This window comes from Oxyura jamaicensis, chromosome 5 (assembly GCF_011077185.1).
Source record: "Oxyura jamaicensis isolate SHBP4307 breed ruddy duck chromosome 5, BPBGC_Ojam_1.0, whole genome shotgun sequence".
Lineage (NCBI taxonomy): Eukaryota > Metazoa > Chordata > Aves > Anseriformes > Anatidae > Oxyura > Oxyura jamaicensis.
The window spans coordinates 56,786,047-56,813,979 of NC_048897.1; the positions used below are offsets into that span (position 1 = coordinate 56,786,047).

The 27,933-nt window shown below is 36.4% G+C and overlaps 1 long non-coding RNA gene across 1 annotated transcript in view; it reads left to right on the forward strand.

The window, feature by feature from the left end:
* Nucleotides 1-27,624, forward strand: part of LOC118167975 — a 72,955-nt gene extending 45,331 nt beyond the window's left edge. The window contains exons 8-10 of the long non-coding RNA XR_004751318.1: nucleotides 16,442-16,566; nucleotides 24,771-24,841; nucleotides 27,468-27,624. This is a non-coding gene — a long non-coding RNA (uncharacterized LOC118167975). The remainder of the gene's footprint in view (nucleotides 1-16,441; nucleotides 16,567-24,770; nucleotides 24,842-27,467) is intronic.
* The last annotated feature ends 309 nt before the right edge of the window (nucleotides 27,625-27,933 follow it).

Genomic DNA, 27,933 nt, shown 5'->3' on the forward strand with positions numbered 1-27,933 from the left:
CTCATTTGATTATAGAAAGAGCTTGTTATTATTTGAGTAAGTCATCCAACCATTCATTTAATCTGAAAGGTCCAAAGCTTAAGTGCTCTCAAGCTCAGGGTCTGCCTGGATGAATTCAGCCATATACCTAGTATGAGGTACCAGAGTTCTGGAGTCATCCAGATTTTGGTTAATTTCCTTAGGTGTAATTTTTCTTGGTCATTTTCGCCTAATACAAACCCGTGAGGTTTCTGTTCTTCAGTCCCCCTCATTAAGGACATCTCACCCCCTGTATTTCAGACCTCTTGTTGATTTCCCTGGTGGAGATCCAAAGGGTTTGTCCAGTAGAGGAAATGGGGAAATAACTTAGCAGAGTATAGTGCTGTTGCAAACTATGCTTTTTCTCTTCTTGGTTCTTCAGGTTTCTTTTAAAGAGAAGTGGGCTTGTAGGTCTTTTGTAACCTCAGGCAGGACACTCAAATATACACGTAATGCGCATGACTGCCCATAAAGTCTAAGTGCTTACAAATTGATCACAAACTGTATGACACTACTGTTACTGTATCAGTGAGCAGAGATTAACTTTGGAGAAGTTGACTAAAGCATCTATAGTATGGTGAACCTAAATATAGTAAACAGAGTTGTGCTAACCACTTCCGAGGACAAATGATTACTGCTGGCATAGAATTTGATTTTCTGTCAAATATTTTAGCGTAGAGCAGGAAAACATTCCAACAAAAATGAATTTCTTTGCATGGTATGAAGGCTAATAAAACACATTTCTTTTAGAGCTACGTAATTGTTGGGCTTCTACTGTTAATGCAGGTCTAATAGCAGTAATTCCTAGAAATATCTATCAGACTATGTTAAAAATGATTTAAATAATTACAGCATTGTTTCAGCATGAAAGGTACCACATTGTAAGCCACAAAAAAATTAGTTATGAGTAGAGCCAATATCTACACAGAAATCTGTTAGTGCTGTATCGTAGGGGATGATAAAAATTGACAGATTCTAACAAGAAGATACTCAAATATATTTGCCATAATTCCCCACTAGTAGTTTTCTAGCATAATGTCAAGTGAGCTGTGTTGCAATAGTCCTTTCAGTTATGGTAAAGATAGAGATCAATGCTGCAAATTGACAGTATTATGCAAAACCACTGATGTCTTCCCTAAAAAACACTGAAGGGAGGACAGAAAAGTAAAGTCCAAAATAACTCTGACATTGGGCAAACATGCTGTCTGTAATATTTGATAGTTTTTTACCTGCTTATCCTGTTTACAATCCTTTCTCTTTCATGTGCAGTAATTATCAGTGTGTTTATCCCGTTCTGCTAACAGGAAGATTTAGAAATGAATGCCTCATTCACCTTCAGTGTTTTAATTATACTGCAGGGTAAGCAAGCATGCTTCACGCTCTCCATTTAATTTTTTCAGGTTGGAAAATACTGGCCTTCTGCAAAAGAAAGTGGTATTTGTAATTCTAGTCAGTAAAGCCCCTAAACTTCCCTACGGGTTTTCACGGGCCATTGGGAGCAAATGCCCAGTTTGCAGGTCAAAATCCACAGCACTGTTAGAACCTATGTACATAAAATCTGGTGTGCTCCATTGAACACTGTATTTCTCCTGTCTTGTTTTGACATTTACTCGCAGTGAAACAGCCAAATCAATCTAGATCAATTCAGTCCTTTCTGCATGGAAATCAAGAAACCTGTTCAAATCTTTGCAGAGATTTGCAACACTTAAACGTATGTAATTTCCTTTAACTTGGAGATCCTGTGTACTGTGAAGAAAGGGTGGAAATTCTGTTTCAAAGCTAACAGCCATATTCTGCTAGTATTCAGCTGGCATATCTCTGAGCGAAGTTTGTTTTACACTGGGAACAATACTGGTAATTCCAGCAACATCTCATCTCTTTGCGAACTTTCCTTTTCAGGGTGATGCAGCTTCCCAAAAGCTTCCACATGCCTGTGTGATGTTTCTTCGTGCCACAGTGTCTTATCATGACACTGACACTTCACATCTTTGAGGTGTTCAGGAAATGAAGAATAATTGGAACATGTGGAACCATCTTTTGCTTAGCCCATAGATAAGCCGTAGAGGTTTCTTTGTAACTCCAAAGAGAAAACAAGCTTATAAGAACTCACTAACCATTGTGCATTGAGCTGTCACCTCCAATGTACCTTTGAAATACTGGCTGTTTCTTAAAGGGGAAGATGGGAAACAGAAAGTGTATAGTTTCATTCGCGTAGACTTTGTCAGAAAGTGCGGCTGAGATATGATTTCTGTCAGAAACAATCTGCTTGAAATTTTTCTGTCTTTACTTTTGAACACGAAGTTGCTTGTCTGTATTCTAACCCTAGGTGATGGGATCTGCTGCCTTGTCAGATAACATTTGAGTTCACTCACTACCTGCTTGTTGACTAGTGCACAGTCTCACTGTGGTGGCAGGGAAAGCCTTAAGGCTACTCAGCATCTGTCTCTTCTTGTAATTAGTTGCAGCCTGGTGTACAGAGCAAAACAGAGATTTTTTTTTTTTCTGTGAAAGAGTAATGTGTGCAGACAGGAGTTTTTTAACCACAAGAGAGTTTCTTAGTGTTCGTCATTCTTCTTTTTCAAGATGAAATGGCTTTTTACCTACCAAAAGCAAAATGTTGACTTCCTGACACCTGATGCCTTTTTTTCCTCCAATTTTTGCCAGGGAAGTAGATTTTGGGAAAGAAAACCCCAAGTCTAAATCTGGACAACGTATTTCTATTGTTACACAAGACAGCCCATGTTTGTGGAAGATCACTGGTAATTATGCTGCTTTTACTCCTGCTCAAGTGATATTGTTGCTCCATGTAAGAGTAAGCCTTGCTAACAGGGTGAGGATTTGCAGACTTTAAGCACCCACCACACACTCTTCACTGAATGCTACTCAGAGAAGCCTTCTTGAAGAAAAACTTCGAGAAAAAAACTAATTCTAGGTGTGACAGCAGGAAACACTGGATTTTTAGAAGAGTTTTATCTCTTGCTGCTGTTTTGCATCTCTTACAACATCATGTTTTCATTTTTCATGTAAAATATTAGGGGAAAAAGTGTGTTGTTTTACTGTCAAGAATATATAATAATTCAAAATTGATAAAAATGGATGAGAAATAGCTTGGTAGTACATTTAAATCATTGTGCTTCTGGACACAAACTACCACTACTAAAGATGGAAGTAAGCTTTCTGGAAAGGCAAATTATTCTGTAATTGCTTGTAGCTTAGTTTCTTCTTTTAAATATCAGCATTTTAAAGACTTTAATCCTCATCAGTAAGAATAATATGGGACACCAAAGAGAAAATCACACTTCTATATTACACACTTATTACCAACATGAAACATTATTTGGGTACTCTCTCCTTCTGTTCTTATTTGAATGGACACAATGGCACTAGATTTGCAAAATAAAAAGTGTATATATATATATTTTTAAAATGGGTTCTCTGGATTAAAATATGTCCCAAATATATTATAATTTTATTATCCAGTTTTTTTTTCCTCGGGGCTGAGCTAGGTTTTTTATCTAGAATTTTGAGGTGACTTCAGCTAGTTTTTTGATGTACAACAGCAAAGACAAGTACATTGGATCACTAGATGGCATTATGTAAGCATCAAGTTAAATAATTTTAATTATGTGTGAATAATAAAATGAAGACGACGGATGTTCTTTCAAAGTAGTAGGTGACATTTGCTAAGTGCTTTCAAGAGCACCTAGTAGCCACAGCCCATCTCAAGTTGATGGGAAAGTTTTAATCTTACTGATTTATTGCTGTGTTCTCAATTGTAGTACTAGTAGCAGACTGGTTAGATAAATACGGCTTCACAATTAGACAAATAGGATTGCAAATCACTGGTTGTGATTCCTTGCCTTTCCTATAGAGCTAAGCGAGCGGGATATTTGTGATGGGTGTTCTGGAAAAAAGTGTTTTAACAATGTGTGGAGCGCTCAAGGTTATTGAATCAGTGTCATATTTTTTCCTTGCTTTGACTGTTAAAAGGCAAAGTCAGATTTCAAAAAAAAAGAAAAGATAAAAATCCAGATGATCTTGGCAATGACAAGTTTTTTCCTTTTCTTCTAATTCAGCTCTGTTAATTATATGAAATAGATTTGGTGGTCTTAATAGAGTTTGCACTAGGCAAGTTGAAGAAACAAGAAACAGAGCTCTTGGCATCATCCCAAGAACAGTGCTGGCTGACATGTGCGATCACTCACTTCTGAGAGGAAAAGTGTAATTTGTTCATCCATTTTACCTCCCAGTTCAATGCTTGTATTTTCCTTACATTTTATTTTTCTATGGCTTTATCCTGTGAAACACACAAATGTTTCCTGGGACTTTCCTACACAGACTTAATAAATTTCACTACCAGGGCATCTTTCATGTATTCATACTGAAGTTTGACATTACTTATTTCAAGCTGCTGTTCCTCATCATACCTCATACGTAGTTTTAGATGATTCTTTGTGGTAGTTATGGTTCTAAAAGTTGAGCCCTTTTGTCAAATCCGCAGAAGTCTCAGAGGAGGACGAAAAAGGATTGCATAGGTAGAAGAAATCTGCTCTAATGGCTGCTGGTCTAAAGGGTTTTATAGACAAATGAGGTGTTATACAGAACTAGCCACCCTGTACCATTTTATGAACCGGAGAAACTTGGAGAAAGTGCAAGGAAGTGCCCAAACTTTTTTTTTCTCTCCATTGAATGGGTACAAATTAACACTTTTTCAAATGTTCTTATTTAAATAAGCACTTAAATTTCTTCATTTGATTGTAGGCCTTATTTAAATGAATGATATGGGCTATTTTAATATTTTTAGGCTTCTTAGTTTTAAGTTGCAATCATGTTCTCTTTCAGTAAAAAGACTTTTTGAAAACTTGTAATGAAGATCTCGTTCTTTGTTGAAGAAGTCAGTAACTGTAATGAGGTTGTTGATACTATAGGTAACGCAGTGGGCAACTCGTTTATGGAAACTTAAAATTTCATATAAATGTAGTGGTCTGTCAAGACAATTGAAGCTGAATTGGCCTTTCATATGTGAAGCTTAGAACCTTTTAGATGCGTTAAATTAATTATGATTTTAAGCATCTCTTGAATCAGTGCAAATAGAAGCCACGCTACTTGATATAGGCTTTGTATTGAACAAATTGTAACGATGTGTTCTGCTGTCTGATAACTAACTGTAGATATTGGTTATTTCCTCCTCTTGGTAGTTTATCAAGGGAATACAGATGTCCAGGGGAGATGCAGCTCTGATGCCAGAGCTGATCAGCATGTATTTTGAAGGTTGGAGGAACAGCATATGGTTACTGAAATACAGTATGTGAATGTATCAACTTGTGTATGAATGATTTTATAACAACCAGGCACCTCCCGCTTCCATAATTACCAGGGTCCTTTGCACAGAAAGCAGTGACAATGACTAATAGGCACAAGCAGAATTGCATTGCTGGAGCTGGAGCGTGGACTCAAAAATGTGTTTAGTTTAGAGGCTGTAATAAGTACGCTTGTTTCTATGGATCTTACTCTTAAAATAACTTTTCTAGGTCTTGAAGCTGAGAAGCTAGGCCATGGTGGGTTCAGGAGTTTATCATGGACTCTGGTGTGATTTAATTTCAGTTAGCAAAAACTAGGTAAAGGAAGGGTAAAAAGAGGGCAGAGCCTAAGCATCAATGAGTGAAAAACAGACCTAACACCAAGGAAAGCAGAAGATGAATACAGGGAGATGATTAAAGGAGAAAAAAAAAGAAAAAAAAAAAGGAAAACAATAGGAAAAGAAATCCGTATATAATCCTGCAATGGTCTGTCCAGTTCTTGACAGCCTAGCTCTCCAGGGATGCTTTATCAGTAACAGGGACATCCCTATAGCTCACTGAATAGAAAAAAAAGGAAATATCAAAACTAAATTGTGTTTAGTTTGCTCTGTAATAGTTAATTATTTTTTTTAAATGTGTCATTCTTTAGAGTTTATCATACCTATGTTTTATAGTATGTATTTTCTGGGCAAAATGATTTTGTAATTACATAGAAGGAAAAATGTAGAAAATGATAAATCTCTGCTATGCTTGACGTTTTTTCTGAGTATCACTCCATTTTTAAATATAGCCACAGAGCTCTTTGCCATATATTACCATCTATTGTGTCCCTCATTTCAAAGGAAATTTGTCATATTATGAATATTAATTTGATCTTGCTGATAGATTTTGACAGTAATACTTAGCTTTCAATAGAACTTTTCACCTGACAATTGTAAAGGACTTTACAAATCAAGATAGTACTTTCTTTTTACAGGTGGGAAAACTGAAGCACAGCTATATTAAGTGATTTGTCAAAGGCTAGCAAGAAACAATCTGTTTTTCTTAACTTTGAATCTAGCACTGTCTGCAGATATCTGCATATATGCAGCTATCTGCATAGAGGAGTCCACATTAAAATTAGAATTTGTCTTCATAATATAGCAAATTGTTTTATTTTACATTTATTCTTCCAAGGCAATTTTAATTATACTATGGAATCAAGGTGTATACACTTGATCAGTTCAATCACTAAGATGTTTAAGGGACTGAAGTACCACTTTTATGGGGAAAGGCAGACCGTGCTAGGACTGTTCAGCCTGGAGAAGAGAAGGCTCAGGGGATCTTATCACTGTCTATAAATACTTCAAGGGAGAGCTCAAAGCAGACGCAGCCAGGCTCTTTTTAGTACTGTCCAGTGAATTTAGTAGTGTCTACGCTGGTATTCTTACACAAAAGATGCAGAGTGTAAGCTAAGTAAGGAGCTATGTTTTCAAAGAGGAATAGATCTTTGTATCTCTTTTAACTTGACACTGCAGGAATAATAACCATGTCTGCAGATAGGAACCTGGTGTTGTTCTACATATGCTTATGGTGTCCTATGGGTTTCTGGCTGCAGCTCCAGGGTGGCATTGGATCTCTCCTAGATCGTTACATCTTGCACAGGTGTCTTGGCAGAAATTACCTATGCTTATGCCCCCAAGTTACACCCTGTTATTCCTGACCGTATTATCCTAACAGCAGTATGTCAATTTATATCTACTGCTGCAGAATCTTTGTGCATGTCATTACTTAAACTAGACTATCTAAAGCAAACTTTGAACTCTTCTGTTTTCAGTAGGCTACAACCTAACAGAGAAGGGTTAGCTGAACGTTCTAGATGTGAGGAGTAATACTGGTAGTTGTTTTTTTAAATAACCCATGAAATATGTTTCTTAGATGGTATGTAACAAAGCAGATGAGTCCTGGAGGAGTCTACTGAGTCTGTATGAATTTATTTTGCATGCAGATCCTTTATTACTCATCAGATCTGGTAGTCTTAGAAAACGCTTTCCTTTCTGAATCAGCATTCACAACATATTTGAGAAGTGTCTCCCTCATGGAAACAAAGCTGCCATGCAGAGTCTGAATCCTTGCCCAGCATTCTTATCATTGCAATTTCTCATTTATAAAACCAAAACCAGCTGAGATTTCCTATATCAGGAGAGTGAATCTTCGAGCTTTGTTTCAGTAATAGATGTTTGGAGTCCCCTTTGGCTCCTGTTAGGTGGAAGGATAATATTTGGGATCCTTAGGACTTTCAACACCTGGGCTGGATTTTGGAGTACTGATGAATACCTGGTAACCACTGAGTGCACTGCAGGGAACTCTAGCCCAGCTGTGGAATGCACGGTGGTCCACTGTGGGCTCTGTAACGTGGGACGTTTTTGTTCTGGAGAAGAGAGGGAGGAGGAACAAATGTGTGCTTGTTAGAGTTGAATTCGAAATGTGATTTTTTGGCAGTTTAGAAAGACTTGATCAAGATTGTATGTGGAACTGAGCTGATTCTGCTTTTCAAAGTCAATGCCAAAAAAAAAAAAAGAGAGAGAACTTGAAAACATAGCTAAGTATTTAAGTTATGGTCATACAGACTGTTGCACTGTACAAAAGTATTCTGATAAGACTGTTCTTGCAGCAAAAGCCATTCCTCATTATTTTCTCCTCATTATTTTGTCAGAGTCCCTACTAATGTCTGCATATGCAAAGTCTGTTGAATATGCATAACTCCACCAGTGTAAACATTTAAGATTCCAGGTAACAACAACACCAGGAGTTCAGGAAAACAAACAAACAAAAAAAAGAAGCAGAAGAGTAATAGTTTGGCCAAATCTTTACCTCAGTGAAATACATGCAGATGTATTTTAGTGCATATTCATAACCTCATTGCCAAGTTATTCTTGTTTTTCTCCAACAACCGCATTTATAATAGATCCAAACCCTTTCCATGTAGTGTAATACCCGTATTTTTTCCAAGCATAAAACCTTGGTTCCTGCATCCACTACAAGTAAAAGATGTTTTAAGGACATTCAAGTTTGATCGTCCATTTCTGGGTCACTATGCTCATACCCAGAAAGAAAAGGCTGGTGTTGTCTTCCATGCGGCATTTCCCTCTGAGTATTGTGCTTTTCTAATGCATGCGGGCCTAGTGCCAAAAGTTGGAACCTCAGCAGCAAAAATGGAACAACTTGCCCTGTGACTTAGAGAGGGAGGGACGTGGCGTGTGACATTATTGCTCTAATCATCTCCTTTTTCTTCATCTTTTTTAATTACTTTTGATCATGCTTCTGCTTTAATGCACTATTAGAATATTCTTCAATTCCTCGAGCTTGGTCCTTGTGCTTGGAGCCCAGCTGTCCCATCGGGCCCATTGTGCAGCCGCGGGGTGCCGGTGTACTACTGGGAGGGACAGGCTAGGTCTGCATTACCGTGGCTGTTGGCATTGCCTTGAAACTGCAGCTGAACCACTAGGAATCCCCTCAGCTGACAGCCCTGTTGATGCCAACAATATGCCTTAACATGTCTGTTAGCAGTTCCTCATCCTGATCGTAGCTTGCCAAAATGGGGGCGTTGTAATCCATATCTATGTGTAAGGAAAATCCATATATATATATATATATATATATGAGCCTGCTTATATACATCACTCTTTTAGTTTCAATTAAAGGATACATAGGGCTTTTTCTAGACTGGAATATACTGACAATATTTTTGCTTCTTGTTTCTCACATTGTAACTGGGAGTATAGGCATTCATGTTACATAAATGTCTGTTTTCATTTGTTACAGCGCTGTTTTACATTCCCATGGCAAGTGAAGTACCAGCAAGTGATCTTTTAGAGGTGACATACGTATTCATTGTGTTTCCTAATGCTTCTACTTGCCTTAAAATGTGTGTGGTGCGATCACATGGTACTAAACAACGGATATTTTGCATCTTAGAATGTATGCCGGTGGCTGGTAAAATAATCTGTTTACGCCTCTCTTATATCCCATAAGATTATTGTGATAAGTGTTTGGAATGAAACACCAGGATATCGCTTTTAACATTTTCAGTTGATTCAGAATCCTCTTTGTAAGCTGCTACATAGTACTTTTTCATATACTACTTTATTATAATAGCAGAACTATTCCAGTAGGATATCATGACTATAGTTTATAAGAAATTATATGGGCATCAGTGGCACAGAGTAACATACAGAAACCTGTCATATAGGGAAGGTGGACTGGATAGATCTACTATTGTATTTGTATCAATGCAGTCATACGAGATATTTCCCATAGATGATGTTAAGTTTGTTGAAAGACAGAGAATAGTAAATATTTTAAGCTTTGTTCCACTTCACAGGAATCTATGTTGTGCAATTGATGCTTTTAATATTTTAGACAGATTTTGAAAATAATAACAGCACTGTATTTGTCTTTGTAACTTGGTCTTTTTCAACATCTTGATTTTTTTTTTTTTCTGCACAAGGCCTTTTTTAAAGGGAAAAAAGTCTTTTGTTTTAAACAATTTACTGTCTTACTGTCTTCATTCGCAATGCTTTAGTTTTCACAAGTCCTTTTCTGAATAGCAAATTGTAGCATTTATTTAGTCAATGTATTGGATTTGATCAGAACTTGCCACAGTATAGTCTTTTTCAAAACTCCTGGCTACATGAGATAGAGGAATTAATACAAACATTAAAAATGATGGGTCGCATGCTGCTCACATCTGAGGTATTTAAGAGTATCAGTTGTGGTGTTCTTGTCTGCAGGCCTCAAAAAACTGCAGCTGGAGGTCTGGATTTTCTGAGAACTGTACCAGAACTCCCAGCAGCTTTAAAACAGTGACAATTCCCCCAGTCAGCTGCACAGTAAATGATATGGGGCTGCAGTATTTACGGGAGGGTCTGAACATAAAATTGCTCGTCTGCATGTGTGCAAGCATATTCTATGTTGCATATGAAATAATGTTCGTTCAGCTGTGCAGTTTAATGAAAGGTAACTCATTAAAAGTGGGGGTTAATCAAATCCATTTAAAAAAAAAAAGCTTTCGTGTATGTAATATATAAGGGGACATATTTTGCGCTGAAGTCACAAGAGCATCTGGTACATGAGCCTCTTTTTTCAAATACTAACTGATAAAGACCATCTTATCTCCAATACACATCTCACTCTGAGATTAGTTCTAGGCGTAGTGATTTGTACAAAGACTTGTAAAATGAGTCTCTGAACATTATATATTATAATTCTCAAAACATGGTTCTGAAGAGAAACGGCCTTTTCAAAATTCAGCTTCTTGAGATGGGAACGTTTTTCGTGAGAATGCATTCTTACACCTGTATACTAATTTCACGTGCAAAATAGAGGGCCAAGAGTTCGTATTTCTGAGCAATACTTATTTTACAGCTACAAAAATTATACTCACGGCTGATAATACTGCCTTCAACTGTAGTGTCTTAAAGAATTTTGTTGGTTTCCAACAGGAAGAGAAATACTTTGTTTTCAAGTTGATAAAAAGATTAGTTTTTCTACTTACTCTCAATATCAGTAATTATAAAAATGTCCCCCCGTGTAATTTGCTCATCAAAATTACTTTTAAAAGCCTGTTGTTTAGCTAACTCTTAAATTTCCAGTTCATGTTAGGCAAATATAGACATGTGTAGATATCTACAATAAAGCAAAATGTATTCATTTATAAACAGAACTTATATATTTACTTGTGAGTTAATGCCTTTTTGTCATTTACATTATATGATTGTTTATATAAGGCCTGTTCCACTATAGTGTATTACTTTCTGATTTCTTGAATTCTATCTAAATAGAATATGGAAAGAATATGGAAATATTTACTATAAGTGTGCTAACCAGTACAACATTTTTCATCACTAAGCAATGCCTTTTTATTTGCAAGTATGCTTGTTTGTATTCTGAAACTGGAAAAATCCCCTTATGTAGCTTTCCCATGCCAAATGTTTACAAGGGCAAAAGGAATATAAAACAAAAGCAATTTTTAGGATTTTGTTAAGATTCATGTTTATCACAGTGTGGACAAAAATGCAAAAAAGCATTTTCTTATCTATTCCTGTTACATTAGAAAAGTTCATGCCCTGCTCTTAGCATTTTCCAACACAGCTGTAGAGTAGTTTAAAGCCTATTTTTTAAATAAGTGATGCTCAATTTGTCTTTGATGATCCGCATGATTCAGGTGAGATGGGAGCACGGTCGGGCCCTTATTTGCATAAAAATTAATCACAGAAAAATGTAAATTGATAAAATTTTGCCTGGCTTTTCCCCCCTATTCGAGAACCCATGGATGGCTCCCAGAAGCAATCATCTCAGTATGGTGCCGCATTGGATGCTATACAAATGATCACATTTGTGTTGAATACTCACTCATTTAAATGTCAGCACTGATGGGGCGGTACATCAGTAGAAAAAATGAAAAATAAATACACAGCAGCTGAAGACCATCAAATCTGTGGGCACTCTTTAGAGATATATGATCTAATGTGAAAAAATTGTAGATTAATTATCCTTTTTCAAAAAGGTAATTGTTTTAGTATCACAGCAGAAAAAAAAATCTGCAATTTATTTGGAATCAAACAAAAACCAGTGATGTTAAATACGTCATTACATCATTGTGTTTATTAGAAGGCTACAATTAATTCCTGAGGCTCCTCTGGTCTCCAGAACTGCATAAAATGAAACAAAAGAGCATTGCTATTAATTTTCAAGCACCCTAATCCTGCAAACAACGCGCCCAACAAAAATGAAGTAGTAACAATTTGAAAGTAAAAACTTTGTCGTTTTATTATTTGCAAAGTATTTTTTTTCTAAACTATGTACTTGCGCGACATTGCAGTGGTACAGTGGCATCTCGCAATTCTTTATGAATTTGTCATCATTTCAAAGGAAAGAAATAATTCTTCCCATTTCATCTGTGGAACTGCAGCATAGGTATTGTACAAAAATTGCAAAAGCTTCCAAGAGTAAGCAACACAGGATCCAGCCGCTCCTCTCATTTTTTATTAGAGAGCTTAATTTGTGTCTGCTTCCTTATGGTGTAAATTTCATATGGGGAGTAAATAAATCGGGTACTTTGTCTATCGCTCTGAAATGGTGTTTCTGACTGAGCTAAATCCAGCATAGACAGAGGAAATGGTAGTTTACACTTTTTTTCTTTTTCACCTTCTGGCTTTAAGAAGCAATCTCTAGAAAATTATAGCAACACAAGGACTTCTGTAATTTATAATCATCCGTAATAGGTCAGCCACAGTGCATTAGATTAGTGCATTAGATCTTCAGGGGTTGGAATGCAGTGTTTCAGCAATGCAGCATGAGTCTGAACAGAAAGCAGAAATTTAAAAAGCCGTTCATTATGTCTGCACTGTATAGCTTTGAATATTAAGTAGTTTTCACTATTAAAAAAAATAAACATTTGGGGTATACTTATGTTTCCTTTTTTCTATTTTTTTTTTGTTGATGGTTTTTGGCTTTTTGGCTTTGTTTTTTACCTAAAGGGACATGCCAGTACTTGGATTAAGATTAAGTACAGTAGATTAAAATGTATCTAATGCACATTAAAAAAAAACACAACACCATTTCACAGAACCGCTTCTGACTTTTTGCAACTGTATGAAATGCAGAGCAGTTATTCTACTTAGAACAATATATCTTACTGTTTTTGTGTTTTGTTGAAATCTGTGGTTAAAATCCTGCCTGCGCCAAAATCGGTGGGAGTTTTGCCCGTGGTTTCACTTCAACAAGAATTTCACTAAGGGTATACATTTATTTTTTGGAAAAGTATGGTAGTTGTGGTTCTCTCTGTGAATGTAATTATATTTTTATGTAGTAAATGATACTGTGTGGGAACAGAATATATGGCTGATGATCTGAATATTATCTGATAGCATGCATGAGAATGCTGATGTGCCCCTGTCAGGGGGGTTGTAGAGATTGTATGGATGGGAATTTAATCCCATACTGGAGGGTTGGGGATTTTTTGAGATAGTTATCCTTTACAGCGTTCATGTGTATAGCTGTCAGCATTGGCACCTTTGCTGTATCCTTATTCTTCATATTTCAGCTGGGCTCTCCGACCGCTTTTGTTGCTGCTGACCTAGTAGGTATGCAGACACTTCTTATACTCCTCTTTGTAATAATGAATCTTCCTTTTATCTCATGCCTAGAAAAAACGGCTCATGTTGTTGTCCTTTACTATATTCCTGCCACATTCAACTCTTAAATATTGATTGCTGTCAATAAGTGGCTACATACGTAATCTGGAAATAATCTGCCAGAAAAAGCAGGTTTAGATTATACACAGCATGAAGGATTCAGTGTGCAGGGAGGAAAGTGTGACCAGGAGCAGGAACATGACTGACAGGTGGTCAACGTATACACGATACATGTATCATATGCACCACGCAGTTGACTTGAGAGTATCTGCACCCCAAATAGCTACTCGTGATTCTGCATACCGTCTTTTTTTCCAGGCTCTGTCAGTTCTCACTGTATAATACCTGCTTTCATTCTTATAAAACTGGATATATCACCTCTTTGGGTCCTGTCCCCTCCCCAGCATTATAAAGGGAGAATAGAACGAAGATGGACTTGTGACACACACAAGGCTTTTCCCTTCCACAGTAAACCGTGACGTCTAAACCTATCATTGCCATGAGGTACTTAAGGAATGATACAATTAAGAGCAGTGCTGTGGATGTCACGTACCACTGCAAATCTGCAACATCATACAGTGTTTTGTACTCTATTTTGTGCTGTATTGGATTTCTGTGATGGATGTTCTCATAGATACATCAAGAAGATAAAGGAAAATCTCAAAAATATTTTTAGATGCAGAGGAAAGGGTTTTTCCTTTTTTTCCTCCATCATCCCCTACAAGCAGAGTGCAGAATAGCTTATATAGTCAAGTATATTGGAGAGTTATTTATGAGGAGCATTAAGACCAGCTATGTTTTTTTTTTTTTTTTTTAAAAAAAAAAAAAAAAAGGTGACTTACAGTGGAAAGGAGATTTTTTTCTATCATTTTTCATGGAGCTGAAATATTTTGTAAACAGTAAACATCACATACAAATTTGAAAACACAAACTGATTTTAGCTTAGATTTCATACCGTCATCTTTCCAAGTCTATTACAAAAAGTGATTAGATTTTCCAGAGCACCAGCAGTTCCTACTTATTTCGATGCTACTCATTAGAGAGTCTTCCGAAATGTGACTACTCTTCAGTATGGAATTCAGAGTGCAACTTCAAACACCATGGTTTGAAAACTTCAGTCTGTATTTAAAAAAAAAAAAAAAAGGAAAAAAAGGGGGGGGGGGGGCGCCAAAGAGGGGGTACTTTTCTACTTAACAACTCCATCCATAAAACTACCCCCCTAGAAAAGCAGAACTAGATTCAAGTTAGTAGTAATAAGTAGTCCAATTTTGTGAAATATGGAATATTGGAATGAGTCATTGAGAAAATTGAACTAAGAGAGAAAGTAGAATTTTTTATTAATTTGCCAAGACTAAAATATTTATAAACTGGTGGTAAAATACTCTGGAAGGACAGCCTGGAGGTTTTTCCAGTCACCATCACAAACTAGAAACACAAACCCTTCATGCTGTGAATGTTACCTAAAGATGTCCCCTTTGGTCCGTTTCATGTGACCGGTTACACTTAGGCTTTTGTTTTCAGGTTCGATGTCAGTATTGGTAATGCTTCAAAGACTATGATCTTATTAAAACATGTAAGAGCCTTTGATACTAGCTAGAAAAAATTGCACTCCTATGGATAGTTAGACTGAATCAGATGGAAGCGCACATTAATCACAGAAGTTTCTTTCTTAGTATTAAATTATATTATAGATCATTTCGGTGAATGTTTCCCAGGCTGGTCAATGAATATTAAGTCACCTCAGCTGCTGACTTTCTGACACTCAAACAGCCTGCTCAATTCTCTTTTTTCCCTCACACTTGGCAAAAGTGTGTAGGACAGCTACAGACCACAGCATCATGTTCTTAAAGAATGGTTATCTTCATTGCTTGAAAAGCAACCCTGCATTTGAAAAGGCTTTTTGATTTTTTTTATGATTTTTTTTAGCATGGATGGGTTGTCTGAAGGGTGGATGCAAAGAAGACAAAGCCAGACTCCTTTCAGTGGTGCCTAGCGCCAGGACAAGAGGCAACGGGCACAAACTGGCACATAGGAGTTTCCCTCTGCCCATCAGGAGGCACTTCTGTGCTGTGTGGGTGGCGGAGCACTGTCATGGGTTTCCCAGGGAGGCTGTGTTCTTCCTCCCTGGAGATCTTCAGAAGCCACCTGGACAAGTTCCTGGGCAACCTGATCTGGGTGTCCCTGCTCGAGCAAGGTTGTGGACCAGATGGCCTCCAGAGGTCCCTTCCAACCCCTAACCAGTCTGTTATTCATTGAACAGATGTCATGAACAGCACAGTAACAACCAATACTTCTCTTCCTTTTCTCTTTGGAAGAGGCAATAGTGCAAAGAAACCTAAAGGAATCAACCCAAGCTACATAAATTCCAGCTGCTTCCTGACCAGGATCAAACCCCAGCAGCCTAGAGGGAAATTTGCCAAACCCTTCTAATGGTTCTGCTAACTTAAACGGATATTTCCAAGAGGATCCCTTTGGATGCAGACTCCCAATATGCTTTCATAGACTACAGTCTGCTACAGCTAGGCTCAGCCAAATTCAAAACTTTGATTGCCATAGGGAAATTAGCCCACACTCGCATTTAGTGTGGTAAAAACATTTTAATTCAGAACAACTTAGTTGCTAGGAGATCCCATCTTTTAGACGACAAGGAGATAGTATGCCAGAGTAAGAACTCCATCTGCATTTGTTTCAGCAGCTTAAATAAAACAGCTTACTTTTGCCTGATCTTTAACTTGTACTATTTTTATCATTTGGAAATTCAAATACGTCAGATTTGCAGGCTGTATTAGGCAGTCCCTTGCTGCTATATACGGTGTCTCATACTGATGCAATAAACCTTCTTAACTCGCTAACCACTTTTTAAATTTTAGGCTGAATATCTGCAAAGGGGTCTCCTGGCAGTTGCTTAGTAGCATGCGCTTATCTTTGTTGGCTTTTCTCTTCTAGTGCCTCCTAACTAGTTCAAAACTAGTTCCTATGAAGTTAAAGATGGGCACAGAGCACATGATATCAACCATTGGTCATGGCCGACGTCAAAACTCTCCAGCTGCTAACTGGGAGACCGTTCTGTGGTAAGGACTATTAAATGTGCTATGAAAGGCTCAATAAATCAAGTTAATGTGGGGAAAGTAAATTACTGTGTATGGATGTTTCTGTTGTTGTTAATTTTTATTTCCAGGAATTTCAGAAGTATCATTGATTTTACAAAGACTGAGGTTTTTAATTGAGTATGTATTTTCTAGTTATTAAAAAAAAAAAAAAAAAAAAAAAGTAAATTTAAGATTATGGGTAAGGATGTTTCTTATGGCTCAAGAAAAAATGCGGTCAGAGTTATCGTTAGTAAATAAATGTCACGTATATTAGGCCTGGAAAGAAAGCTCTGGTACTTTGTTTATAGTTTGCCTGGCGTTTTGTGATTTACATACACATACACGTGTGTGAAAGAGATTCAGGGAGACCTGGTACCTACTCAAAGCACGAATAATTTTATTTTACTTTCTTTGTTATAGCTACTACAAAAAATGTAACCTTGCAATCTGTAATGAAGTGAATGGAAAAGTGAAATCATGCTAACTGGCAGTGGCTGTGGTACAGCAGCTGGAAAAATGTATGTTAGCAAGCGTTGTGTGTGAATCATTGTCTCCACCTCGTGCTACTGAAAGAAATTACACCTCTAAACCCTCTGGTAGGTGGCGTTACAGATGGGATTCTACAATGATACAACTTTTTGTACATATCTAGTCATAACAGTTGCAGTCATTAATGCCGTTATAGTTTTAAATATGTCAGCTTTTATAAAAGGCAATTATAAAGGCTTATAAGCTGTTTATAAAGATTCCCCATTTGCCAGCATAATAGTGTTTGCCGCAAAGACCTTTTGGCATATTCTACAAACGTTCATTAACAGTAAGACAGAGAATTTGTCAGAAGCTTCACAGAACTATTCATATGCTACTGAGGGTCTGGTTCAAGAGCCTCTTCCTAGTGCCATTAGGAAGAGAAGAAAAATCAGGATAGGATTAATTTTCAGCTACCCAAGTATGTAAATTAATGACTCACTGACTCTGAGTCAGGAGAAATAGGTGGTAGTGCACAACTTAGTTCAAGGAGTTAACGCTGATATAATTATACTGTAACAGCTTACTAACTGAAATAATCTCTATTGTAAATTTACAAAATCTTTTACTCCTATACCAGGTTAAAAACTAGTTGGAAATTCAATGTTGCCTCCGTTACCTCCTCCACATTACTGAGAAACTTTCAAACATAACAGAAAATTCATGTGCAATAGAATTTGTTCCTATGAATGAAACATCTGCAACACAGAGCTTCAGCTTTATTCTTAGAGAGATTATTTTGCCACCATGCCAAAACTAATAGAGGTATGAAGACAAACAGTGACTTCAATCTACAACATATGTTAAATTTTCACAGGTAAGGTGTTCTTCCTACAAGTTTCAATCTTGGCTCCCTACACTGAACCTAGTACCTGTCCCAGGAATTAGCTTGTCTCTTTTTAAGGAATTATAGATGCCTGTAACTGTCACTGATGAACTTGGGTGAAGTACTGTGCATTGATTTGAGCAACCTGGTCTAGTGGAAGGTTTCCCTGCCAAGGGCAGAGGAGTGGGAATTAGATGATCTTTAAGGTCCCTCCCAACCCAAACCATTTTATGATTCTATGATACTTACCCTAACAGACTCTATTATTTTGCGTAAGAAGGGACTGGAAGATCTTATAAAATGTTATGGCATTCTAAAAGGCTCAAAATCATACAAAGTTTCATGGGATTTTTTGGTGGGTAGACTGTAAAAATAAATAAAATCCCCTTTCTATAGTGTGAAGGTAATAAGGAAACTCCATCACAACTGTAACTTTTATCTAACCCACTTTTATCTTTCTAGATAATCTTAAACACGTTTTTTCTGATTATGAACTGTAACTAATTTATCTAATCTTGCTCAAATAAGATAGTGTCACATCTCGCCGATTTAGTAGAACAGTTTGTAAACTCGTGTATTAACAACTTACATCAAGATTAACATTATAAATCTTTGTGCTGTGAGTTATAATAGGTTAAACAAGACAAGATAAGAATAGTAACAGTTTTTTGCCATTTAAATCAGATTTTGAGCATTGTTTGGATGTGTTTTTGCTTATTATAAAAAATATATGTATTAAATGAAAAGGTTTTGTCGTTACGTTAACCAGACATCAGTCAGAGACAAAGAATTCGGGACAACTGTTCTACTGAGTCTGAGCTCTGCCTGGTCAGTATATGTAATATAAGGCTCTGAGTGTTACCTTAGGTAATTTCCTGCATCTTCGACATAAAGACAAGTTGGACAGTAAATAAAATTTGCTATCAAGATGAACAAAAATTTAAACTTAACATAATCGTTTTTCATATTTCAAATAATTAAAAAGGTTCATTTAAATCTCTGAGTTTCACTGTATTGTCATGTGGACCTTTAGGTTTCGCCAAGGCATCAGCAGTAGTGCTGTCAGGTAATGATATGTAAATTAGTCTTCATTTATCTTGGCAATCTAAATGATGATATTTTTCAACTGTATTAAATCTGGACTTGATAGATTAGCTTCACTCAAGAAAATAATCTACTGGGAAGTTGAAGCAAAAGTAGTTAAGTGTTGTCTGTCAGGCTATGTAGCTTTGGTATCTATCAGAGACTTTAGTGAAATTGGAACACATTTATTTTGTTCGTAGTAGCACTTTCCACCAGGAATGTTGTACAGTTACCTCTGATTGTAAAGTTAGGAGCAAAAGTATTCTGCAGGACAGCGTAACCCAAATCCTGAAAAGACTTAGTTATGCTTGATTTCAGCAAGCCAATGGAATTCTAAGCCAATGGAATTCTTAATGGTGGCAATGTTAAAATGTGGTTGTAGATGGAAGGTAGTACATAAAACACTGTAAATCCAGTGGAAGACTTTTTTTGAAGCCTCAGATATTTTTTCATGTTCGTTCATTTCATGTTTGTTTTTTTATGTTCTTCAAAGGTAGACAAACTAGAAACATTTTCCTTTGTCAGTCTGTGTTCTATATCAGATTTCATTGCTGCCTATGTTTATAATGTATTTGTGTGCAGTTAACTTTGAATATATAGCGTTCTCCACAACACTAGTAAGTCAAAGCAGAAACTGAGAAGGTTTGTTGAAGGAAGTGTACCAAATTCAATATTTTTTTTTTTTTTCGCTGAAAACATTTATTCTAGCCACTTGAAATGCTGCTGATTCAAAGCCTGTTCGCTACTTAACTCCCCAGTCCAGAATTCTTATCACTTTGTGCCTGTGAAACTGCAAGTTTTCTGGAATGGAGATAGAAACAAAAGCAAGGACATCCGTCGTTATTAGATGAGGTATCACAAATATGTTAAAGACACAGTGAGGTGGCAGCAGTTCATTTTAATAGTGGTATGAAATTAATTTCTTTGAATGCAGTTAACTTTAACTTGAATAGATCTTCAAATAGAAACAAACAAACAAAAAAGCTATCAGTAGCCTTAACGATGAACTTTCTCCAAAAGCCACAGGAGCCAAAGCTATCACTTTCCTTATTAAGTAATGAATTTTTCCTTAGTTCAAACAGACTTTGAGTATTACCCTTCTATTACCCTTTGAGAATATCTTACCTTGTCAAAGGTTTGAATGCACATCGTTTCTTCCTTTGAGTCCCTTCTGTTCATCTCAAAGTAGCTTCTTCATTTCTGAGTGAGAGTTCCTTGACTTAGGAAGTGCAAGCCATACAAGACTTAAAAGGTTGTATTTTGTCATTATTTCTTCCTCCATTACTATTTGTATGATCCACAACTGTGAGCCAGTGTACAAGGAAAATAAATATTTTCAGTCTAAGTCTGTCAGAAAGTGCTCTCTGGCATAGCTCACGCTCCTTTGGGCAGTTCCTTTTCTGGCTGGTGGTATGCCTTCCACACTGACCTAGCCCACTGAGGCTGTATGCAGCACTGCTAAGAGAGTTGTGGCTTTATATCCAGGACATTTTAACCTATGGCACCCGCTGTGAAAATGCACTTAAAATGTGGCCATTGATTGTTTGGACAGGGATAGAAATCCTGAGTACGTTTCAAATGAAGCAGCACTGGACAATGGGGTTGGCAGTGCTGGCTTGAAAATGAATGTTGTTCCACTCATAGGTTTGGGATGAGCAGTTCCTTATGTCTAGCTGTCATAGTTGAAACTAAGATGATGACTGTCATTGTGTTGGTGACTGAAAAGATTAAAAAGGAAAAAAAAAAAAAAAGAGGTTCATGTGACAGTTTTATTAAGATCAGGCTTGGATCTTCATAAAGTGGGGTTTGCAATACTTGTGGAAATGTGAATTGTTGAAATAACTGTCCTTGTTGGCAATTACCTTATTCTGCAATAACAAAATGCTGACAAATGATTTAATGACTGTGAGGACCATCCTGTCAAAGGTTTTTGCAGCCAGCCATTTAAAATGCACACCAAATCTTAAATAATTATTTAAAATTCTTTTAGCAAATAGCAAAACATGGAAAAATGTCTGATTCATTATATATATGATAATTTTAATCAAGGGGATAGAAAAATGCATTTTACACTTTACTTTTATGTGACAAAAGGATAATTTATATACCATGAAAAGCTTGGATGTAAAGAATAAGTTTAATACACTGTTTCTCATATTGTTACCTTTTGACCCTCTGTTTGAGATTTTTTTAGAACATTTGATGCTTCTCATAATAGTTTAATATTACTTCTTCACATTGATTAAATACACTTCATACATCACTGAACAATGAGTAACATTCAAATAAGGCTGTCCACTGAACTGCCTGCAAAAATGATAAAGTAAAAAATTAATCTCCAAAGTAAAGTCAAGCCTGAAATTGAAATCTTTGACGCATACATTTCATAATTAGTTCATTCTGCTATATCTAAAATGCAAATACAGTGCTCTGAAAATAATTCAGATCTTCTTACATGGAGCTTTAATGAATTGTTCTAGCTTCTGCACCTCTGACTTCTACATATTTCTGGAGTCATTTGACTTTGTTGTTTTCATTGTTAAGCTGTTGAATTTTCTTTTCTGTAAGGCTCCTAAAAGTAGTCCTCCATATCTCTTGTGTTTCTCTACCATTTGTTTCAGCCAGTGGATCCATTTACAGGTCAAGGGAAAAGAATCTCACAGAATATGAGGAGAATCCAGGCATAAAGGTAGAGCCCTATGCTAGTTTCTCCAACACCAAAGCCAGCAGAAAAAGTCCCCCCATTGCTCTGTCCTCAGCCACTTCTGTGTTAGCAGCAGTCCAGCTCTATGTGGGAGTATTCTCTAAACTTGAGCAGTGAAATTATCCTGCTGCTTTTTTATTTATTTATTTATTTTTTTCTGTATTAGCTGTGTTTGTTGCTTTTATGTAATTTTACCTTGGATCGTTTTCCTGAAACAATTTACTTGGCAACCCCAGGAGCATTAAGCAAATAGAAGCTGGTGTTTTAGAACAGGAAGAAATCTCATTGCCACACAGCGTGTTGTCAGGATTCTCCTTGCAGGCTTAATGTTCTTTTTGCATTCCCAAGGCAATGATCATGAAGGTTGTTTCCTCTGTATTTTGAAGTGGATACTGTGTCAAAAACTAGCATTGAATGTAATTGAAATTTTGTAAACTTTTTACTGAATTCAAACACTTTATATTTTTGTACATGCTGTTAATATCTCACGTCAACCTTAAAAAGTAAGTATACTCAAATTCTATAGTAAGAAGTCAGGTTCCTGTTTGCTTTCCTGGAATCAAAAGATCATTGCTGTTTCTCGGTATAGGCAATCCACAGACAAACTTCTCAGAGTGAATTTTGCCAGAAAGAAGTTTGTCCGTGTTCACAAACTTTATAATCATTCAAAAACCAGAATCAGAGAACTCTAAGTTGCTTCACATCTTCTCTAAATGCTGCAAATAAATATTTTGTGTATATTTTATATTTAGCAATAAATGCATAACCTTCCTAGCCACTTCCAACGCCAACAGGAACTTGCATGTTGCGCATTGTTGGTAAACAAATACTGCATACTGATATAAAACTGGTAACATGACTTTATTATATACAGGATTAGCCTTCCAGAACAGGTGGTTATGCTTAAGTTCCATTTCTGCTACCAGAACAGCCTTCAGAAAATATGTACCAGAATTCTGGGAGAAGGAACCTGAATCCACATCTCCCATTTACAATTGCACACACCATACTGGTTTGCTGCTTCATGTCATTTCCATTGGTTTGGTGAATTGGGGTGGCGGGAGCTTTCTGCACAATAGCACGTCTTCAGCAAGGCAGCTGGGCGTTCCCAAATGGCAGCAGATGGTCTCCCACTCCCTGAATGAGTGCCCTTCCTACCATCGTATACAGAGAGCAATTCCTGCTGCTATGCTTAAGAAGTGGACTCTGTTGCGTAGAGCCTGATAGTGCCCTGTGCTCTAATGATAGCTGCACTGAGCCTGTAATCAGGAGAAATCTAGGGTGGGATGCATCAGCCCAGGTATAGAGAATTACACTGCATTCATCTGCGTCTGCTTTAGGGAATGCCTCATTTTAGGTTCATCAGGTGCCCATTTCCTGGTGCAGAAAATTAAAATGAAAACCTTGACATGGCTTAAACACATTCAAATCTCATTTATGATGTACACAGAGAATAATCCTGTAATTTTGTTAGTATCTGTCTCAGAATTAGTTTTCAGTTCTGGGTTTTAGGGTATAGACAGAGAGAAAAAGGTACAGTGATAACTATATCTTAAAAGTTCACAATATGTTCTGAAGGATGGGAAGTTGAGATAAATATTTAAAAATTATCAACCTTTTCAAAAAAAAAAATCTTATTCACTTTTATACAATGACACCAGATTGACAGTGCTTTAGCAATGTTTTGTAATTCACTTTATGCATCTTTGTATTTGTAGTAAGTTATAGAAGTAAAAGGCAAATGCAGTCGGAGACAGACTTCCTTTGGACAGATGTTCTACTTGTGAAGAAAAAAGAAAATAAGGAGTTGGAGGAAGAAACAAAAGAAGAAAGTGACAATATAGAAGACAATTTAGATCATTATCTGTAAGTAATCCGGAACAGTCACATTAGCAGCTGTGATGCATAAATTTTAGCAGAGATACACATCTATATAATACGGTAAAGGCAGCTACATATCGATCTCATACTAACATGGTATTTCTACAGTGACTGTCCAAAAAACTAGCTTTAATCTGATGAAGCTAATCTTCCTAGACTCCCTCTACAGTTAATACAGTAATTCAGTGCCCTATGGACAAATCATAATGTGAAGCCCACTTTTGTTGGTTGTAGATTAGTCTCTATCAGCTTAACCTTTGTGAATAAAAGCCTTGTGAACACCCTGATTAGATTGTGCTGTCCATATCTGTAAGAAAGGCATTTTGCTTCTGCCTTTTGGAAATTACACATTATTAACAAAAAATAACATGAACAAGCTGGCAGCTATGTTGAAGTATTTGTAGCTTTTGCATCCTATCAGCTTCACGTGCTAAGTGGTAGCTTGTCAAATTTTCAAGAAGTTATAGATTAAAACCAGAGGGAAAGAAATAAAGAGCACAGCAAGAGGCTGAGAAAGAATAGGAAAGATGAGGATGATGAAAGTAAAGCAGAAGACATTTAATCAGAAATTCAGAACCAGAATAATTTTTTAAATGCTGTGGGTTAAACTTGTACTGTTCACAGATTTTTGCTCTCCTTTTTTGACATCCAGTTTGTACCATATTCTCTCCCATCAAATGTGACTGTAAGAATTCAAAGGCAAAGTTTCAAATGCAGATGGTTGCACTGAAAGATCCACAGTCCTCTGAAATACAACCATTTTTTTCCCTCCATACCTTCATATGCTACCTGTTTGACTTTTTTAGTAAAACAATACAATACAGTGTAACCTGAGAAACTAAATATGTGCAACCTAATTGGAATAAATTATGAATAAAGCAGAAGATTGTAAATGTCATGCCCCTTACTGAAGAATTTTTGTTTCACAAGGATTTATTTTTTTTCTTGGACATGAAGAGATTTTTTCTTGGACATGAAGAGATTTTTCTTGGACATGAAGAGTTTAAATGATGACTCTAAGTATCTGAATGGGGAAAAAAAGAGTCAGGAAAATTTTATATATTAAAATATAAAATCATTTGTTAGATGTATTAGAAAGATGTTAGATTAGTTAGATGTATTTAGAAAGGCCACGTGTTACAATAAGATTATCATTCTTCACAGGTTCTTCTGTATTGCAAATTCTAAACTTTCCACAAGTTACCTCGTGCCATTTGCTTCATTACAGTATCAAGGTAAGAGTCCAGGCTTTTTAAGTAAGTGTCAGCACGAAATGCGCTGATATTTCTCAGCAGACTGTTTGTTAGCCACCCCAACAGTTAATATCTAGTGGTTACAGAAATCACCCTTTGTTCAATGACATAGTTCCCCCAAATCCTTAACCAAGCCCACTACAGAAAAATAAAAGTATTATGCTTGTTTCAACATTTAAACATGTAAATATATTTGAAATTCATTAGCCTACTCTAATGTGAGACTGTAATATCACAGCTTTTCCTGAAAACAATTGAATAGTGAGTTGTTAAGGCAGCAAAGATAGCAGAGGGATGTGAAACTCGTCTAAGAAATATTAATTGTAAGAAGAAGCTGCACTTACTGTATGTAACAACAGATGGCAGTATTTTCTTATATGTTAGGAGATGTAAAGAAGGTGTCTCTAAAACAATTATAAATCTTATATCAACAGCTATTGAAATCCTATAGGAAAGTATTTTTTTTCAGAAACTCAATGTATATGTCAATTCTGGATACATGGTAACTTTAGAAGATTACACTGTAAAAACAGTCTTTTACATACCTAGGATTTAAACATAAAAAAATCCTAAAGCCATTCCCTGCTAAGGTCACTGTCTGGGTTTAGTTACTGAGCCCAGAAAATGGTGTGATGTGAAAGAGTTCCAGGCTGAAGGTGCTCCCCGAGGAACATGGCTAACGCACAGGTCTATGAAAGACAAAGATGCTGATTTTGCTTCTGGCTGAATGAGGCTCCACAGTTTTCCTGTACAGCAACTGCTCATGTAGTTTGTCTTTGCATGTACTCACAAGGAGGTAGCTCTTAGCAAAACGAAAGGCCTCGTGGTGACTGCCAGGCCCTTGGAGTGCCCACAGAGATGCACAGTGAGCTGTCAGACCATGCCTTCCTCCAATACCTACTGGTTGGTGCCCATGTGAATCGTTGTAATTTCTGCTTGGTTGTCCATAAAGTAGACAAACCAGGAGATCAAACTTTTAGCCACTTTTCTCCAGTATTTGTAACTTAAAAAAATAAAAAATAATAATAATAAAAAAGTGAGCGTCTCCTATCTCTAAAATAAAAAAAGAGAGGAAGGTAATTTTTATGTGGGACTATTACTGCTGCATAGCCAACCTCTTGCCACATCAGAAACTTGGTATACTGGCTTCTAGTTCTTAAAAAACAGTATACATGCATTAACATACTACTAATACTGGGAGAAGATAAATACATATATAAAAATTAATTTGTAGATGAAATCCTGAGTGTACTACAGAGAATAAAAAACCTGCCATTCGCTACAAAATGTGTTGCGTCTCTTTCCATGAGAGGTAACCTGTCTTGCCTTGCCTTCCCTTGCCTTGTGTTTTCAAAGCTTAGAGAAAATTCTTGCTTTTTAAAATACAAATAGTTCTGACAAGAAAGTGTTCATGAATTTGATGAGGAGAATGAATTCCCAAAATACAAGAGTGAAGAATCATTTCAAGATAAGGAACTACCAAAAATCACAAGATTACATATTTATACTTTCTCTGAAATATTTTCCCATCCATTTCCCCTTTCTTTGTGTTTTTTTTTTCCTGTTTTTTTTTTTTTTTTTTTTTCTTAATCCAGCCTTCCTAGTCTATGTCCACATCTGCAAGTATGCATTATACTGACTTCTCTAATATAATTCTCATGAGGAAGTTAGAAACCTGGGCCATAAAACATAGAGACTCTGAAGATTAATATTTGTATATAACACTCTATACTGTAAGTTCACAAAGTATTTTATCAACCTAAAGTTCAGCTGTTTATCCAGATCTCAGCCAAAGCTCTCTGCAGGATTTAACAAAGCACAAGACAGCTATTGGAGTTTGATCAGCACATTATAAATCATGCATTCCCAAGCCTTATTTTGAGAGTGTGGGATTTTGACCTATGTTTTAGGCCTGAGGTTATATTGGTGGAAAAGACACCTGATGGTATCAGTCACACCAGTTTTGGAAAGCGAATGACAACCGAAACCATTCCTTGTGTTTTAAGACCCAATGTTATGGAGGCAGACTTTCTTTATTATTTTTCTTAGAATATAAATGCAACTTTATAGACTGTTGTCTAGCTGTTCAAAGCCTTTATTGTATTTGAGAAGGAATTGGGTTTAATGATTTAATAGGGTCTCAATATTCTTCTATCATTTCCTTACTTTATTAGCCACTATTTCCTGCAAAGAATCTCACAAATGACTTTGAACAAAGCTAATGTGCCAGTCTAATGACTGATTGCTTTCAAGACTAATATCAAGGAACTTTCTTCCCATCTAGTAAATGAATCATAGTCATTCAATTGTGGACTGTTGGACAGATATGCGAAGTGCTCTTTGCTTTAAAGCTCTCTGAACATAATAAATGATCTTAGGATCAAAATATCATCAAATAAAAATACTATACTCTTACAAAAGTTCAGATTAGTATTGATATAAGAAGTCCAGACGCCGTGTCTTTCAAAAACAGATAAAAAAATATCAGCATGTATGCACCATTTGCCTTTAATCACAAAGACATACTGAACATGCTTGAAATGCCAATAGTTTTATAGATTGCTGTGCCGTTTACTACTCCTCTATTCTTTACTTTTTTTCCCTTAAGAGATGAAACCCAGTGCAGCAGCATGACAGAAGATACATTGAACAGTCAGCAGACCCATGAAGAGAGATACTGGACCTTTCTGTAGTAACAACATAATTTCAAAGTGGTGCTCTTGAAAAGTGTCTGACTCCAATAGCAGCGTTCCCTTTGAATCTCCTGTAACTCAAAATAAGTCTAGGCATCAAATATTTATATATATCTAGGGTGGTATTTTCAAATTCTTCTATGTATTTCTGTTAAACTAATTTTTCATCATATCTCAAATTGTGCAACTATTTTGCATGAAAACTTAAGTCCAAAGAAAACTCCCTAGGGGTCATCTTTTTCAACACTCATCAATTTTAATAAGAAAGTGTTTTTTACTTTCCTGAACCCCTTTTGATTTTTACCCTCTCAAAAATAGCATTGCATTCCCTTTCTTTGCTTTTTTAAAATTTATTTTTCTGTACCATCCGACATGCTTTTC